The sequence below is a fragment of the Phyllobates terribilis genome, unplaced genomic scaffold (assembly GCF_046119375.1).
Source record: "Phyllobates terribilis strain yellow unplaced genomic scaffold, ASM4611937v1 Scaffold_3__8_contigs__length_932513732, whole genome shotgun sequence".
Taxonomy (NCBI): domain Eukaryota; kingdom Metazoa; phylum Chordata; class Amphibia; order Anura; family Dendrobatidae; genus Phyllobates; species Phyllobates terribilis.
In genome coordinates this window covers 126,719,859-126,737,018 of record NW_027362763.1, presented here as the reverse complement: position 1 = coordinate 126,737,018, position 17,160 = coordinate 126,719,859, and positions in this window count along the sequence as shown.

Sequence of the window (17,160 nt, the reverse complement as noted above, 5' to 3'; positions counted from 1 at the left end):
GTTAAAGCCAGAGTTTAGCTGGCATTCATAGAAGACCATGATTTTCGATATACATAGCAATGCTGATGCACTGCTACGTATAGCACAAATGATCAGATGATCGCAGGTTCAAATCCCCTAAGCGGACCAGTAAAAAGTGAAAAAAAAATTGTAAAAAATTGAAAAAATACAAAAGTTCAAATCACCGCCTTTTGCCCCACTAAAAATAAAACAATAAAAAAACCACATATTTGGTAACACTGCGTTCGCAACAGTCCGATCTTTCAATATATAAAATAAATTAATCCGATCGGTAATGAAGAAAAATTGTAATGCCAGAACTATGGGTTTTTGCCTACTGTATCATTGCAATAAAATGTGATAAGATGTGATCAAAACATCATATCTACCCCAAAATGATATCTCAGGGCACAAAAAATAAGCCTTCACACAGCCCCATATCCCAAAAAATTAAAATGTTACGGGTCTCGGAAAATGGCGACATAAGTTTTTTTTACAAAGTTTTGAATTTTTGTTCACCACTTAAAAAGAAAACTATACACGTTTGGTGTCTGCGTACTCAAACTGGCCATATTGCCAGGTCAGTTTTACCGTATAGTGCACATTGTAAATAACAAAACTAAAAAACTATTGTGGAAGTACACTTTTTTTACAGTTTCAATACACTTGGAATTTTTTTTTCTGCTTACCAGTGTCTCACATGAAAAAATGGATGGTGCTATTCAAAAGTACAACTTGTCCCACAACAAACAAGCCCTCATACGGCTATGTGGATGGAAAAAATAAAAAGTTATGGTTCTTGGAAGAAAGGGAGAAAAAAAAAGAAAACGAAAAAATGGAAAATAGTCGAGTCATGAAGGAGTAAAACGTCAAGGCAGCCTAGTTCCTACTTTGCAGTGATGTTCTAAAATTTCACTGCATAGGAGCGCAGCTACAAGCAACTGTGTAACTGCAAAAGCGAGGGTCCAACTGTTAGAGACAGACGGATACCCCATAGAGGGGGTACAGACAGTTTATAACCGTCTGTGACTTCTTCATCGATATATAGAAATCGTTAATATCGAGATAGATAGATAGATAGATAGATGAAACAGATATTAAATAGATATAAGATAGATAGATGGATAGATAGATGGATAGATAGATAGATAGATAGATAGATAGATAGATAGATAGATAGATAGATAATGATAGTAGGTTGATCCTACAGACAGATTCCATTTAAGGGCTCAATTCATTATATTGCACTTTCACCTATTTTGTGTCTAATTTTTGGGGATTTTGGTGGGGATTTTTTTGGCTATTTTTAATTTGTGCCAACTTAATTGTTTTACTTGTCCACTTTTTTAAAGTCTATTTTATATGTGTTCGCCTGTATTTCCATATGTTTTCAATTATGGGTGGAGTTTGTGGTTTCCCAATGTTTTCTGATGATTCATCAATCGTTACTTTTTAACAAGTCGCAAAATGTGACACAAACGTACTCCACTCCCCCCTCACATAACCTATGTAGTGATTTTATGTATGGTAATTATTTTGGTGCAATTTTTGCACCATTTTCTGAAACGTGCAACTTTAGAGGACTACATGGCAGCAGATTTACTGGTACTCTAGTGGTAATATCTTGCTGATAAAACAGGGATTTTATAAAAATTATAGCAAGCAGTCAAGCAAGTGACACATCTCTGGTATTAGGGTCTGTGTCTCTACATTGTTTACGACAATTTTATCGGGCTCCAGGCAGATTTCAGTGCCAGCGTCAGGACGTTCTTTGTGGGCAGAGATAGAGTGTAATTTGTACGGCCCCCGAAGGATGATGTAAGTATCCAAATGGTCCTATGCAGAAAAAAGATTCCCACCACTGACTTATGGCATTTTAAAGGATCGTGTGACTCTAAAAAAGCATAAAAAAAGCAAAACACCATATAGATTATCTTTGATTTTGCATTATATTCATTAACCCATTTTGAAAATTTGGTGCAAAGAATGCTACAAATAACACAAGACAGAAAAGTCACTTAACACAAATGACAAATTGGCCCCTTTGTTTCTATGTTACCATGTGATGGTGTGGTCATCTCTTTTGGCCTATTGATTTAGGTTGTCCTGAAATTTACAATCTATTATCAGTTAAGTAGACTTTGATCATTTCTACTCATATCTTGCAAAGACCAATTACATTTTATAAAGCCCCTGACTACTGTGTTGGTGTATCTCCCTTAATTTGGATGGAAGAGAATGATGTTAGGATATAATAGTAGTAAAAACAAGGAATGTAATTGAGCAGGGAATTGATATTGTGGTCACAATACAACAAAAAGCTCCAGACTTCGCAACCATTTAATGGTATAAATCACTCTATAAATCACTGGTGTCAATACTACGGCCGTTGTTCACTTCCTATTGACCTTATAATGCAGATCTAGGATCATTAGTAGCCACTGAAGTCCCAGACGACCATTAACGACGCCTATTTCACAAAGCAAAGTAGTTATGTTATCGACTCATCGCTAGTTATTTTCACCCATTTTCAATCTTTGGGTGCCACTTACAAGCCTACTTAGTAACTACGGAACAAAATCCCCATAATTTCCCACTCAATATCTTTCCCATGATCTTATCCTGACTGACTGCACTATAAGAACTGTGCAAAATTATATAAAAAATCTAGTCTATATGGGTCCCAGAAAACCATCCAGTTCCCCAGATGCTGTACACCGAGCTTCAGGAGGAGCTCTTCCCCAATGGTTTGTCTGTTACTGAAGACTATGAACACTAAAATCCACCCTTTTAGTGAAGGGTTCAATCAACAATTAAAGAGGCAGGAGCATATTAACTCCTTGACCACCTTGGGTTTTTGCGTTTTCGTTTTTACTCCCCTTCTCCCCAGAGCCATAACTTTTTTATTTTCTGTCAATATAGCCATGTGAGAGCCTGTTTTTTATGGGTTGAGTTGTACTTTTAGTTTTACCATACTGTGTACTGGAAGACGGAAAAAAAACTTCAAAGTGCTGTGAAATTGCAGAAAAAGTGCAATTCTAAAATTGTTTATTGGGGATTTTTTTTATCATGTTCACTACATGCTGAAACTGACCTGCCATTATGATTCCCCAGGTCATTATGAGTTCGTAGATACCAAACATGTATAGGTTCTTTTTTATTTAAAGTGGTGAAAAAAAAAGCCAAAGTTTGCAAAAAAGAAAGTTGCAATTCTCCGAGACCTGTAGCGTCTCCATTTTTCAGGATCTGGGGCCGGGTGAGGGTGCACTGAGCTGACGTTTTTGTTGATACCATTTTGGAGTAGGTACAATCTTTTGATCTCCTATTATTGCATTTTATTGCAATGTTGCGACGACCAAAAAAACATAATTCTGGCGGTTTGATTTCATTTTCTCGTTATGCCGTTTACCTATCGGATTAATTTTTTTCTAGATTGATAGATCAGGCGATACTGAACGCGGTGATACCAAATATATGTGTATTTTGATTTTTTTATTGTTTTATTTTGAATGGGGCCAAAGGGGGTGATTTGAACTTTTATTTATTGTTTTTTAAATTATATTTTTCAAAACATTTTTTTTTACTTTTCACAGGCTTCAATAGTCTCCATGGGAGACTAGAAGCTGCGATCATCTGATTGCCTGTGTTATGCATAGCAGGGCTTCAATGGAGCAAAAATGCTCACTTGCTATGAGCACCGAATCCTGTAGAGTTTAAGCTCCTAAGCTCTTACGGTCAATGCCATCCTCTGTCTCCTGTAAGCTCTTATGGTCAGCGGGGTCCTCTCTCTCCTTTAGAGTGTAAGCTCTTAAAGTCAGTGGGGTCCTCTCTGCTTTCGAATGTAAGCTCTTATAGTCAGTGGGGTCTTCTCTCTTCTTTAGAGTGTAAGCTTTTATGGTCAGCGGGGTCCTCGCTCTCTCCTGTAGAGTGTAAGCTCTTATGGTCAGCACGGTCCTCTCTCTCTCCTGTAGAGTGTAAGCTCTTATGGTCAGCGGGGTCCTCTCTCTCTCCCGTAGAGTGTAAGCTCTTATGATCAGCAGGGTCATCTTTCTCCTGTAGAGTGTAAGCTCTTATGGTCAGCGGGGTCCTCTCTCTCCTGTATAGTGTAAGCTCTTATGGTCAGCAGGATCCTCTCTCTCTCTCTTGTAGAGTGTAAGCTCTTATGATCAGCAGGGTCCTCTCTCTCGCTCCTGAACAGTGTAAGCTCTTATGGTCAGTGGGGTCCTCTCTCTCTCCTGTAGAGTGTAAGCTCTTATGGTCAGCACGGTCCTCTCTCTCTCCTGTAGAGTGTAAGCTCTTATGGTCAGCGGGGTCCTCTCTCTCTCCTGTAGAGTGTAAGCTCTTATGATCAGCAGGGTCCTCTCTCTCCTGTAGAGTGTAAGCTCTTATGGTCAGCGGGGTCTTCTCTCTCCTGTAGAGTGTAAGCTCTTATGGTCAGCGGGGTCTTCTCTCTCCTGTAGAGTGTAAGCTCTTATGGTTAGCAGGGTCCTCGCTCTCTCCTGTAGAGTGTAAGCTCTTATGGTCAGTGGGGTCCTCTCTCTCTCTCTCTCTCCTGTAGAGTGTAAGCTCTTATGGTCAGCGGGGTCCTCTCTCTCCTGTAGAGTGTAAGCTCTTATGGTCAGCGGGGTCCTCTCTCTCTCCTGTAGAGTGTAAGCTCTTATCATCAGCAGGGTCCTCTCTCTCCTGTAGAGTGTAAGCTCTTATGGTCAGCGGGGTTTTCTCTCTCCTGTAGAGTGTAAGCTCTTATGGTTAGCAGGGTCCTCGCTCTCTCCTGTAGAGTGTAAGCTCTTATGGTTAGCAGGATCCTCGCTCTCTCCTGTAGAGTGTAAGCTCTTATGGTCAGTGGGGTCCTCTCTCTCTCTCTCTCCTGTAGAGTGTAAGCTCTTATGGTCAGTGGGGTCCTCGCTCTCTCCTGTAGAGTGTAAGCTCTTATGGTTAGCAGGATCCTCGCTCTCTCCTGTAGAGTGTAAGCTCTTATGGTCAGTGGGGTCCTCTCTCTCTCCTGTAGAGTGTAAGCTCTTATGGTCAGCATGGTCCTCTCTCTCTCCTGTAGAGTGTAAGCTCTTATGGTCAGCGGGGTCCTCTCTCTCCTGTAGAGTGTAAGCTCTTATAATCAGCGGAGTCCTCTCTCTCTCCTGTAGAGTGTAAGCTCTTATGGTCAGCAGGGTACTCTCTATCTCCTGTAGAGTGTAAGCTCTTATGGTCAGCGGGGTCCTCTCTATCTCCTGTAGAGTGTAAACTCTTATGGTCAGCGGGGTCCTCGCTATCTCCTGAAGAGTGTAAGTTTTTATAGTCAGTGGTGTCCTCTCTCTCTCCTTTAGAGTGTAAGTTCTTATGGTCAGTGGTGTCCTCTCTCTCTCCTGTAAAATGTAAGCTCTTGTGGTCAGCAGTGTCCTCTCTCTCTCTCTATCTTGTAGAGTGTAAGTTATTATAGTCAGTGGTGTCCTCTCTCTCTCCTTTAGAGTTCTATGGTCAACGGGGTTCTCTATCTTGCCTCTCCCCAACGTGTATTTTCCGAGCAATTAAAAGCTTTTATCCGGGGCAGGCGCATAACGTGGATGCTGCTTCTTACACCTGTCCAAGTGTATTTATTCTTAAGTTATCACAGAGGCCTTAAATCCATCAAACAGAAACAAACCCAACATATCAGCGGAGTCCTCTCTCTCTCCTTTAGAGTGTAAGCTCTTATGGTCAGCAGGGTCCTCTCTCTCTCCTGTAGAGTGTAAGCTCTTATAGTCAGTGGTGTCCTCTCTCTCTCCTGTAGAGTGTAAGCTCTTGTGGTCAGCGGTGTCCTCTTTCTCTCTCTATCTTGTAGAGTGTAAGTTATTATAGTCAGTGGTGTCCTCTCTGTCTCCTTTAGAGTGTAAGTTCTTATGGTCAACGGGGTTCTCTATCTTGCCTCTCCCCCACGTGTATTTTCCGAGCATATTAAAAGCTTTCCCTTATCCGGGGCAGGTGCATAATGTGGATGCAGCTTCTTACACCTGTCCAGGTGTATTTATTCTTAAGTTATCACAGAGGTCTTAAATCCATCAAACAGAAACAAACCCAACTTATTTCCAATGTACAATGTGTCAGTAGCCTTAACTAAGAACATATAGTGTTTTTGAAAGACGCGAGTTAAGCATTGTTCCTTTACATTTTATTGTGTCAGTTCGCATTTTTTAGGGTGCGCACACATGGAGTAAAAACACAGAAAAATAAGACAAGTAATTTCTTCGAAATCCAAGACAGAAATCTGTGACTTGTGCCAGAAATTTGCTGTTTATAATTCTGTGTGTCTGCACGAAAATGAGTCCCATTCATCGCCAAGACATACTGATAGGGAACTTAGATTGTGAACCCCGATGGGGACAGTGCCCATAATGTCTGTGAAGCGCTGTGGAATTAATGGCGCTATATAAATGAGTAAAATAAATAAATAAAATACGGTAAATAAATTCAGTGTAGATTAATCTGCATACCACAACTTGATACTTCCCAAAATATGTATCAGTCCGAAAACATCTTTAGTGACATGTTGTGCTTATTGAAATCGTTTCGGTAAGTGTGCCAGAAAAAAATTGCAGCAGCATGAACAGCAACACCTTTTTCCTATTGAAAACAATAGAACATTTTTTTAGGTGCTTTTAATACAAATTTTTAGCACGGAAAACGTGCGTAAACTACATAAAGAGCTCAATGTTTTTTAATTACATAACATTATGGAACCCTTGAGACATTGTCACAAGTTACATTGGGCAGCATGTAACTTGCGATATCCATCTTTCTGGTGCTGCTGGATTGGACATTGACATTACTCGATTGAGGCAGTGGTCTGGCCAGCACCATTTGTGCAATATTCAGCAAGAAGCCGCAGCAAATGATCAGACCAGACATATCCTGAGCAAAACCACTTTGTTACGTTTACAAGTCCAGAATTTATATTTTATCTTGGTCAAACACCAACACATCTATTTTCTGTCTATTAACTGATAAGATCTTATTTTAGGGAAAACATCACATCCCCTTGGGTTATGTCTGGCATTGACATTAAAGAGAATCTGTCAGGTCCAAATTCCCTATGTAAGTAAAAGCATAGCATGTTAGAGGTGATATTTAGCATTCAGAGCATGTGTCTGTCATAGGTGAAAGGATAAAACAATTAGAGATGAGCGTTGTTCTACTCGAACTGTTCGCCAATCTCAAATTCGAGCTGTTTTGGGCGGTGTTCGAGCCGTTCGGCGAACACGAACAATTTGAGAAAAATTCGGCTGTTCGAGGTTATGTTCGATAACTGTTCGTGCACCAAAATCATAACTGGATTTTTTCTCAGTAATGATGAAAATTAATGTTAATACGCAGTTTGAGTGTACAGCGGGGTGGGGGGAGGGGCAGGGGATGGATCTCTGCAGGAACAATGAAGATCTCCATTTTTTTTTTCTCTTTCCCGCATTTACAGTGGGGAGGTGCAATCTGTCAGCCTATCAGCAGCGCACACACGGAGCGAAGTGCTTTTTTTCACACAAGCAAGGGCATGTGTGATTGGCAGTGTATGTCACATGTCCTTGCCCTATAAGACCAAGCCATTTTCCCCGTCGCCACCATTTTCTCACTGCTGCAGCTGCGTGTTAGACGGCACCGCTGTTGCTGTGTGTGCTATACCTTGTTAATTTCAAGCCAATTTTCGCACAAATCTACAGATAGTTTGGGAGTAGGGAATAGTTGTGATTGCAGTCCTTTTAAGGACTAGGTTACAGCATTTCCTACGACTTTTATCAGGCAGGTCTGTGCTCTTAAATAGATAGATTGTGGGAGTAAAGACTAATTGTAATTGGAGTCCTTTTCAGGACTAGGTTACATCAGTTCCTATCAGTTTTTGCCAGGCAGGTCTGTGCCAGTGCTGTGCAAGTTTTTTTTCACAGCATTTGGCTGAATCTAGCAAAGCTAATCCTTTTTGGCCTATTGCAGAGTGTGTTAGTCAGTGGAGTACCCTATCTGTGTTGCAAGATATACCACCTGTGTATAGAATACCAATTTTTTTACTGCACCTAGTGAAGTAAAATCTTTTGGGCATAGCATCATTCTATTAGTCCATCTATACTGACCTCCATCAGGTTGCAAATTGAATATAATTTTTTTCTGCATCTAGCTCTGAAAAAATATTGGGCTTCTAGCTGTGTGTGGGACTTGTTGTATTAGTCCATCTATACAGACCTCCATCAGGTTGCAATCTGCATATATTTTTTTCTTCATCTACCTCTGAAAAAATATTGGGCTTCTAGCTGTGTGTGGGACTTGTTCTATTAATCCATCTATACAGACCTCCATCAGGTTGCAAACTGAATATATTTTTTTCTGCATCTACCTCTGAAAAAATATTGGGCTTCTAGCTGTGTGTGGGACTTGTTCTATTAATCCATCTATACAGACCTCCATCAGGTTGCAAACTGAATATATTTTTTTCTGCATCTACCTCTGAAAAAATATTGGGCTTCTAGCTGTGTGTGGGACTTGTTGTATTAGTCCATCTATACTGACCTCCATCAGGTTGCAAACTGAATATATTTTTTTCTGCATCTACCTCTGAAAAAATATTGGGCTTCTAGCTGTGTGTGGGACTTGTTCTATTAATCCATCTATACAGACCTCCATCAGGTTGCAAACTGAATATATTTTTTTCTGCATCTACCTCTGAAAAAATATTGGGCTTCTAGCTGTGTGTGGGACTTGTTCTATTAATCCATCTATACAGACCTCCATCAGGTTGCAAACTGAATATATTTTTTTCTGCATCTACCTCTGAAAAAATATAGGGCTTCTAGCTGTGTGTGGGACTTGTTGTATTAGTCCATCTATACTGACCTCCATCAGGTTGCAAACTGAATATATTTTTTTCTGCATCTACCTCTGAAAAAATATTGGGCTTCTAGCTGTGTGTGGGACTTGTTCTATTAATCCATCTATACAGACCTCCATCAGGTTGCAAACTGAATATATTTTTTTCTGCATCTACCTCTGAAAAAATATTGGGCTTCTAGCTGTGTGTGGGACTTGTTGTATTAGTCCATCTATACTGACCTCCATCAGGTTGCAAACTGAATATATTTTTTTCTGCATCTACCTCTGAAAAAATATTGGGCTTCTAGCTGTGTGTGGGACTTGTTCTATTAATCCATCTATACAGACCTCCATCAGGTTGCAAACTGAATATATTTTTTTCTGCATCTACCTCTGAAAAAATATTGGGCTTCTAGCTGTGTGTGGGACTTGTTGTATTAGTCCATCTATACTGACCTCCATCAGGTTGCAAACTGAATATATTTTTTTCTGCATCTACCTCTGAAAAAATATTGGGCTTCTAGCTGTGTGTGGGACTTGTTCTATTAATCCATCTATACAGACCTCCATCAGGTTGCAAACTGAATATATTTTTTTCTGCATCTACCTCTGAAAAAATATTGGGCTTCTAGCTGTGTGTGGGACTTGTTGTATTAGTCCATCTATACTGACCTCTATCAGGTTGCAAACTGAATATATTTTTTTCTGCATCTACCTCTGAAAAAATATTGGGCTTCTAGCTGTGTGTGGGACTTGTTCTATTAATCCATCTATACAGACCTCCATCAGGTTGCAAACTGAATATATTTTTTTCTGCATCTACCTCTGAAAAAATATTGGGCTTCTAGCTGTGTGTGGGACTTGTTGTAATAGTCCATCTATACTGACCTCCATCAGGTTGCAAACTGAATATATTTTTTTCTGCATCTACCTCTGAAAAAATATTGTGCTTCTAGCTGTGTGTGGGACTTGTTCTATTAATCCATCTATACAGACCTCCATCAGGTTGCAAACTGAATATATTTTTTTCTGCATCTACCTCTGAAAAAATATTGGGCTTCTAGCTGTGTGTGGGACTTGTTGTATTAGTCCATCTATACTGACCTCCATCAGGTTGCAAACTGAATATATTTTTTTCTGCATCTACCTCTGAAAAAATATTGGGCTTCTAGCTGTGTGTGGGACTTGTTCTATTAATCCATCTATACAGACCTCCATCAGGTTGCAAACTGAATATATTTTTTTCTGCATCTACCTCTGAAAAAATATTGGGCTTCTAGCTGTGTGTGGGACTTGTTGTATTAGTCCATCTATACTGACCTCCATCAGGTTGCAAACTGAATATATTTTTTTCTGCATCTACCTCTGAAAAAATATTGGGCTTCTAGCTGTGTGTGGGACTTGTTCTATTAATCCATCTATACAGACCTCCATCAGGTTGCAAACTGAATATATTTTTTTCTGCATCTACCTCTGAAAAAATATTGGGCTTCTAGCTGTGTGTGGGACTTGTTGTATTAGTCCATCTATACTGACCTCCATCAGGTTGCAAACTGAATATATTTTTTTCTGCATCTACCTCTGAAAAAATATTGGGTTTCTAGCTGTGTGTGGGACTTGTTCTATTAATCCATCTATACAGACCTCCATCAGGTTGCAAACTGAATATATTTTTTTCTGCATCTACCTCTGAAAAAATATTGGGCTTCTAGCTGTGTGTGGGACTTGTTGTATTAGTCCATCTATACTGACCTCCATCAGGTTGCAAACTGAATATATTTTTTTCTACATCTACCTCTGAAAAAATATTGGGCTTCTAGCTGTGTGTGGGACTTGTTCTATTAATCCATCTATACAGACCTCCATCAGGTTGCAAACTGAATATATTTTTTTCTGCATCTACCTCTGAAAAAATATTGGGCTTCTAGCTGTGTGTGGGACTTGTTGTATTAGTCCATCTATACTGACCTCCATCAGGTTGCAAACTGAATATATTTTTTTCTGCATCTACCTCTGAAAAAATATTGGGCTTCTAGCTGTGTGTGGGACTTGTTCTATTAATCCATCTATACAGACCTCCATCAGGTTGCAAACTGAATATATTTTTTTCTGCATCTACCTCTGAAAAAATATTGGGCTTCTAGCTGTGTGTGGGACTTGTTGTATTAGTCCATCTATACTGACCTCCATCAGGTTGCAAACTGAATATATTTTTTTCTGCATCTACCTCTGAAAAAATATTGGGCTTCTAGCTGTGTGTGGGACTTGTTCTATTAATCCATCTATACAGACCTCCATCAGGTTGCAAACTGAATATATTTTTTTCTGCATCTACCTCTGAAAAAATATTGGGCTTCTAGCTGTGTGTGGGACTTGTTGTATTAGTCCATCTATACTGACCTCTATCAGGTTGCAAACTGAATATATTTTTTTCTGCATCTACCTCTTAAAAAATATTGGGCTTCTAGCTGTGTGTGGGACTTGTTCTATTAATCCATCTATACAGACCTCCATCAGGTTGCAAACTGAATATATTTTTTTCTGCATCTACCTCTGAAAAAATATTGGGCTTCTAGCTGTGTGTGGGACTTGTTGTATTAGTCCATCTATACTGACCTCCATCAGGTTGCAAACTGAATATATTTTTTTCTGCATCTACCTCTGAAAAAATATTGGGCTTCTAGCTGTGTGTGGGACTTGTTCTATTAATCCATCTATACAGACCTCCATCAGGTTGCAAACTGAATATATTTTTTTCTGCATCTACCTCTGAAAAAATATTGGGCTTCTAGCTGTGTGTGGGACTTGTTGTATTAGTCCATCTATACTGACCTCCATCAGGTTGCAAACTGAATATATTTTTTTCTGCATCTACCTCTGAAAAAATATTGGGCTTCTAGCTGTGTGTGGGACTTGTTCTATTAATCCATCTATACAGACCTCCATCAGGTTGCAAACTGAATATATTTTTTTCTGCATCTACCTCTGAAAAAATATTGGGCTTCTAGCTGTGTGTGGGACTTGTTGTATTAGTCCATCTATACTGACCTCCATCAGGTTGCAAACTGAATATATTTTTTTCTGCATCTACCTCTGAAAAAATATTGGGCTTCTAGCTGTGTGTGGGACTTGTTCTATTAATCCATCTATACAGACCTCCATCAGGTTGCAAACTGAATATATTTTTTTCTGCATCTACCTCTGAAAAAATATTGGGCTTCTAGCTGTGTGTGGGACTTGTTGTATTAGTCCATCTATACTGACCTCCATCAGGTTGCAAACTGAATATATTTTTTTCTGCATCTACCTCTGAAAAAATATTGGGCTTCTAGCTGTGTGTGGGACTTGTTCTATTAATCCATCTATACAGACCTCCATCAGGTTGCAAACTGAATATATTTTTTTCTGCATCTACCTCTGAAAAAATATTGGGCTTCTAGCTGTGTGTGGGACTTGTTGTATTAGTCCATCTATACTGACCTCCATCAGGTTGCAAACTGAATATATTTTTTTCTGCATCTACCTCTGAAAAAATATTGGGCTTCTAGCTGTGTGTGGGACTTGTTCTATTAATCCATCTATACAGACCTCCATCAGGTTGCAAACTGAATATATTTTTTTCGGCATCTAGCTCTGAAAAAATATTTGGCCTTCTAGCAGTGTGTGGGACTTTCTCTATTAGTCCATCTATACTGACCTCCATCAGGTTGCAAATTAAAAATAATTTTTATCTGTATCTAGCTCTGAAAAAATATTTGGCCTTCTAGCAGTGTGTGGGACTTTCTCTATTAGTCCATCTATACTGACCTCCATCAGGTTGCAAATTGAATATAATTTTTTTCTGCATCTAACCCAGGAAATAGTTTTGGCCTAATACCACAGTTTGGCCACTCAGCTCTGCTCGGTTCCCATCCATTGTTTTTTTGTGCAAACAACTCCAGAGTTGTGAATTAGTTAACCACCAAAATGAGTGGAAAGGGGAATAGGCGTGTTGGGAAGGGGAAAAAAGGTTGTGTCCGTGGGGTAGGTGTTAAAGCAACAGTAACATCTGCAGAAGAAAGACCATCTTCCAGCCAAACGAAAATGTCTACTTCTTTTAGCGGACAATGTGATAAGATCCCTTTCTTACGGCCACGCCAATCGCTACAAATTCCAGATGAGGCACAAAAACAGCAGGTGCTTCAACGGATATCAAGTGCTCCTTTAAGTGGGCTCTCCTCCACATCAACTTCAACATCACAAATACTCCAGTCCTCAAAGGTGTCACCCCAATCGCACTTGCTTCCTCACAGCTCCCAAATCTCCAGCTGCCCGTCTGAGTATGAGGTAGAACAGATGGTTGAGTCTGCAGAGCTGTTTACTCATACTATAGCCTGGGAATCAGAGGTCGACTCCAGCGCTTCTGTGAATCCAGACGAGGAAATGATCTGCACTGATGCCCAGAATCTTTATGAGTCGGATCCAGGACCAGACGCAGAAGGTTCTGACCATAATGTAGACCCTCATTGCCAAACTGTAACTCCTGTTGGTGGAGACAATGAGGAAGACGATGATAAGACTCAAATACCTGATTGGAGCGACAACTTTAGTTTTTTGTCAGGGCAGGAACAGGTTGGCTCTGAGGACGACGGGTGTAATAACGCACAGGGTGATGATGATGAGGTTGGAGATCCCACTTACTGTCAACTAGTGTTGAGCCACCCCCGTAGTGTTCGAGTTCGGTTCGGTTCGTCGAACACCCGTGTGTTCGCCGAACTGTTCGTCGAACTGTTCGTCGAACACCTTCGAACACCGTTAAAACCAATGGCAGGCAAACAAAAACACATAGAAACACATAGAAAACACCTTCAAAGGTGTCCAAAAGCTGACAAACTGCTCAGAAAACATAACTAACACATGGAAAAGTGACAAGTACATATAGTCATGCGAAAATAAAAGAGGTGGAGGAGTAAAAGGAGGGGGAGACACAGATATAGGCATGTCATGCCCTTCTAAAATCCAAAAAGTGAGAAGCCGACACGGCCAGTCCGCTCCTGCCCGTGCCACCTCCGTGTCGCCGGGTTTGTGCCAGAGCCGCGGTGAACCCTGATGGCCAGCCCCCCTCTCCCAATACTGGTGCCTGTCCGCTGGTGGGTCGAGCGAGCCCCCCTGTGGTGGAGGCAGCTCTAAGCTTTTTAATTTAAATTGTCTCTCTAATTTGAATGAATACACTTTAAATCCATTTACAAGGATCTATTGGAGGGCAAGTCTCATGCCAGCAGCCGCGTAATTCCAGCTTCAGTAGCGTCCACTAAAGCTGCTGCAGTTAAAAAGCTTTTATAAGGATCGAGCTCGGCTGTCCACCGCAAGGCATCCTACTGCCAGTCCCAGCCCCTATGCCTTGGGGTGCCTCCTGATGCTGTTCACTGAGTATCCCGTGGTCCCGAAGCATTTCCTTTGAAAAAATGAAGTGTCCAAACTACAGGTGGTGTAGCTTGCTTAACAGCCGGGATAATCCGCTGACTAGCAGACCCTGCTACTAGGCACAAAGTATTTCCTGGGCTAGATGCAGTTAAAAATTTGTAATTAGATACTCTCGTTGGATGCTGAGAAAGCATTCCATAGAGTCTCCTGGCACGCCATATATGATTCTCTTAAAAAGCTTGGGGTAGGGGTCTAGGGGACCCTTTTATAGCCAAAATCACGGCCCTGTATCGCAATACGTCACCTAGGCTGAAGATAAATGGAACTGTAGCACCCTGAGGGCTCGGTTGCTACAGACGTATTGCACCTCACCCAGAGGTGTGATATCTCACTCTCAGGTAAGGATGTAGTGTGGATCAGGACCCGACACCTGCATGCATTACACCACATTGCCGTGGGGCAGGGCGACCAATATGCCCCTGAGATGGGCACGACAGTCCCTGTCCCTGGCTGGAGTGGGGGGAGGGAACACTGAGGAAGGGGAACCCTGTAGTGCAGGAGCAGGGAGGAAGCAGTTCCTGGGTGCATTGAGAAGGGAGTATAAAAGGTGGGCACCATCTTAGTTCAGTGCAGAGAAGTCTGAGCAGAAGTGGCAGGGAGCAGGGGCTCTGCATGAGCTCTGCTCCGGAGGCGGGCCTAGTAACAGAGGCCCAGGCCTGGAAGAGGGAGAAGGAAGGAAGAGGAGCGGAGAAGGCTCCAGGAATGAGGAACGAAGGGATCTCAGGGGTGCGGACGGGCGAGTCGCCACCGCACGCCAGAATCCACCTGCGTGGAGGGGTCAGGCCAAAGGGGGAGACCGGTCCCCGAAACTAGTGGAGGCAGGAAACGACCCTCAGCTAGAAACAGGAGGCTGTGACATTTTATGTGGCGCAGCCCCTCACTACACCCGCTAGGAAGGCACCACATAGGGTCAGGGAAACTGGCGCCAAGTTTACCAAGAGGAGGCCCGAGGCAGCCGGACAGAAGGGTTGGTAAGAAAGGCCAGACAAAGGACACACAAAAGGGGTCCTGTGAAGCACTCCAAAGTTATCTGGGAGTTGTCTGAGCCCCTCACCTGGTGAGCACAGTACGACGTGGGCAGCCGTTACCTGCAGACGTGGTCTGGATAATAAGAACTGTGAGTAAAGGCCCTGGACTGCATCACTGACTCCGTGTCATTACTGCTGCTGCCCTGCACCATCACCCCCATCCTCCGCATACACTGCCCTGAGGCTATACTCCTCCCGTGGGGAGTTATGCTACGCTCTGCTGCACCCACAACACCAGCCTCAGCGGTCTGCCCTGGAGCGGCGGTTCACTCTGACCGCAATCCACGGGTGGCGTAGTCGGACATTTAAACATCAAAACCACATAAATAGTTCCGCCACTGGTTTGACCGCCCTGAGCCACGGAACCGGGTTGCCGCCACGGAGACTACAACCACCAGCATCCACCAAAAAGGGTCCGGCTCCGGGTGTCCCAAGGCCCAGGGGGCGCGTCAGAACATTTTCATCACCTTTCACAATCACCAATGGGACAAGGCAGGGATGTTCTCTGTCCCCTCTCTTATACATCCTAGTGACGGAGCACCTGCTCTCATCAATTCGCCATAACCCCAATATTAGGTGGATTGAGGTGGGAGGCACCGAGTACAAGTGCTCTCTATTTGCTGATGATGTCCTAGTATATATCACTCAATCACATATATCCATCCATGCTGTTATGGCTGAAATAGATCACTTTGTTACATGGTCAAATTTTAAAATCAATGCAGCGAAGTCTGAGGCCCTCGATGTCTCCCTCCCCAAATCCATATAGGATTCCATCCAGTCCAACTTTCCCTTTGCCTGGCCCTCACAGGGTATCAAATACTTAGGAATTCCTATTCATAGAGACCTCTCCCATCTATGTTATCTTAATTTTGGGCCCTTTATTGAACAACTCCATACAGACCACGGTTGGCATGTTAGAACTGTAAGATTCACTACGTGAACCACTGGTGTTTTGTGGAAAAGCACATGTACACTGTGTTCCAAATTATTATGCAAAAAGTGTTTAGGAGTGATAAGGGAAGAATTTGTTTGTTTGTCAGTTAAACTCATTGATGGTGATGTGTGTCAGGGCTCTTTATATCACTGTAAGCAATTGCAGACACCAGTGCTAATTAGTTTGGCAGGTGTGTCCAATGAAAGGCAAGACTACTTAAGAAGGCTCTCTCACATTATTCAGCAGCCTACATTTTCTGCCAAAATGGGAAAGAAAAAGGATGTGTCGACTGCTGAGAAGCAACAAATTGTGGAGTGTTTAGGTCAAGGCATGACTACAATCAACATTGTGCGATGATCAGGATGAAGTGTCTTGGCAATCAAGAAGTATGTAGCTGATTCACAGTACACACGTGTGCGTGCTGATAAGGGCAAATTGAGGACTCTTTCCTACAGGCAATTACGTCAGGTTGAAAGAGCAGCGGCAAAAAAGCCTTGTCATAGCAGCAGACAAGTTTTTGAAGCTGCTTGTGCCTCCAACGTCCCCCGAACAACAAGATGCAGGGTCCTTCAGAGGTTTGCAGCTGTGCATACGCCATCCTGTCGACCTCCTCTATCCACTTCACACAAGCAGAAACGGCTCCAGTGGGCCAAACATTACATGAAGACTGATTTCAAAACTGTTTTGTTCACGGATGAGTGCCGTGCAGCGCTCGATGGTCCAGATGGATGGAGTGGAGGATGGCTGGTTGATGGACACCCCACGCAAACACGGCTACAGCCCCAACAAGGAGGAGGTGGAGTAATGTTTTGGGCTGGAATCATGGGGAGAGAGATTGTCGGCCCCTTTAGGATCCCTGAAGGCGCTAAAGATGAACTCCATAATGTATGTGGATTTTCTCAAACAGCACTT